A 2177-nucleotide genomic window follows, 5' to 3' on the forward strand; every position below is an offset into this window, starting at 1 on the left:
TTGCCTTTTTATAAGAGAAAATGATACACAAATGCGGCATCATTTAAAAATCGTAGCCTTAGGTATTATAGAAATCACTTACAAAACGTAGCCGTAGGTTGATATCTATAGGTTCACTTTTCGTATCAAAGGAGACGCTTTTAAAGAATAGCCTATCTGTTAAGTTTTGGGTGCGTTTTAAAAGTGATGCCTAATGTATTTAGAGGCAAAAACTTGACAATTGATAACCCTCTTTTTCCAGAAAGAAAACTTACACTTAGTAAATTTTTTTTAATTCCCTCCAAAGTTCATCACTCACCTCGTGAAGAAACCCTCTCACCACTCACCATCGCCACTGACCACTCACCATCGCGCCGAAACCCTCTCACCATCACGAAGAAACCCACTTATCACCACCCACTACTGACCGTCGTCACTCCTGTTCGCCCTCATCTATGTGCTTCTCACCTTCGCCAACCTTGTCGCACACAACCCTCACCTTCGCCATTCTCACCGTCGTTGATGACCATCGCTGTTGTTGCACTGACCATCACTCTTCTTCTCGGTTCTACCCTAATCGTCTTCTCCGTGTCCTAATCGCTGATGACGGTCGCTGTTCTGACCATCGCTGTTGCTGCGCCACCGTCACCATCATCATCTCCGTGCTTCTCATCATCGTCTTCACTGTGCTCACATCGTTGAATATGTATGTATTGATTTCTATTTGGTTTTAAAATTTCAGAGGTTTAAGGTTCCGATTTTAGGGGTTTTAATTTGGGAGTTTTAATCTGTGAAACTATAGGATTATGATTTAATTGGAGGTCAATTTTTTCTTCTTCAAGCTCTTAATGATTTACAATAGTAGTTGTTATTTGTTTATTTATTTATTGTTTGATGATGATTGTACCTTGCAGATTGAAGCAGCAATAACCAAGGATGAGCTTTAGCACCTCGCTTTGCTGTTCAAATCTGAATTTGATTCAATTGGTCAAATCACTGCTGGAGTTTTGCGGCTGCTTAAGCTGGAAGGTTCTGTTGGTCAGGCTGTAATAGATCAACTTGGTAACCTAGGTATGCTTTCCAATTTCTAATGTTTCTGAATTAATTTTCATCGGACATATCTTTTTCTTTTAATTTCTATTTATTGTTGTTATGTTATAGTCTTCATTAAACTCAATATATAGGTAATGGATAGTGATTTGAAGCAAGGTTTCATGAATCCAAGGGATTGGTTCATTGATGACAACTAGTGATCATGTCATGTATGATACTTAGAATTTTACAGATAGAGAAAGAACAGAATATTTCCTGGCCTCACTTTTAGGAGTACAAGAAAATACAAGAATTTTCTATCTTGGAGGAAAATACAAGAATTTCCTGGCCTCACTTTTAGGAGTACAAAAAAAATACAAGAATTTCTTGGCCTCAATATTTTTGTTAATGCTATACTAGCTGTGTGGGGTTCAGCAACAAAATCTTGAGGCAAGTTCTAGCTGTGTGATCCCCCAAGAAGTCAGTGCTTACTCCCTCACCCCCAAGAAAGATGTTTAACATAATTATTATATTCTTGTTTTTGAATTGAAGCTTAGTCTAATTATTGCTGAATAATGAAAAATAATGCTATACAGTTACCGAGAACCTTGTGTTTATTTATTTATTTTTTGCTTGACCAACTTGAGCATTGATTGATTAATTTAAATTATTTAATTATTTCTTTTCTTGTGTTTTAAATTAAATCTGAATAATTATTGTTTTGTTCAGGCTATCTTCAACGAGTAGTGTGAAGTCATTGCTTTGTGAAATAGCCTACATGAACAACTCTGGAACATTAGTTTAATTTGCAACCTCTCTTTCTCCGGAGAAATTGAGCAAATTGAGATCTTAAGGTACATACTTTTCTCATTTTTTGTGCAGAAAATTCTTAAATTTTAGCTTCTTTCTTTCTTAGAATTTGAAGAAAAAAGAAGGTTTCTTGAATCCAGTTTTCGTTAGCTTGAATTTTTAAGACCTCTGGTTAGGATGTTTGTTTGGGGGGGCGAGAAAAAGTACAAAAAGTAGACAAGAAATCACGTGGTGTATTGAGAGTAAAGCAAAGCTGAATAAGGTAGGGTGTAAATTTAACCATCATTCTATTTTATTTTACTTATTAATTTATTTTGGCTTTACTCAATGCCAGCTAGGAAGTTAAGTGGAAGTTT

At 35.9% G+C, this 2177-nt stretch overlaps 1 long non-coding RNA gene across 1 annotated transcript; it reads left to right on the forward strand.

Moving 5' to 3' along the window:
• Nucleotides 1–270: 270 nt before the first annotated feature.
• Nucleotides 271–1848, forward strand: LOC140183428 (uncharacterized). The gene is made up of 3 exons (XR_011879409.1): nucleotides 271–685; nucleotides 894–1050; nucleotides 1741–1848. It is a non-coding gene; the product is annotated as an uncharacterized lncRNA (long non-coding RNA).
• The last annotated feature ends 329 nt before the right edge of the window (nucleotides 1849–2177 follow it).

This window comes from Arachis hypogaea, unplaced genomic scaffold (genome assembly GCF_003086295.3).
Source record: "Arachis hypogaea cultivar Tifrunner unplaced genomic scaffold, arahy.Tifrunner.gnm2.J5K5 arahy.Tifrunner.gnm2.scaffold_47, whole genome shotgun sequence".
Taxonomy (NCBI): Eukaryota; Viridiplantae; Streptophyta; class Magnoliopsida; order Fabales; family Fabaceae; genus Arachis; species Arachis hypogaea.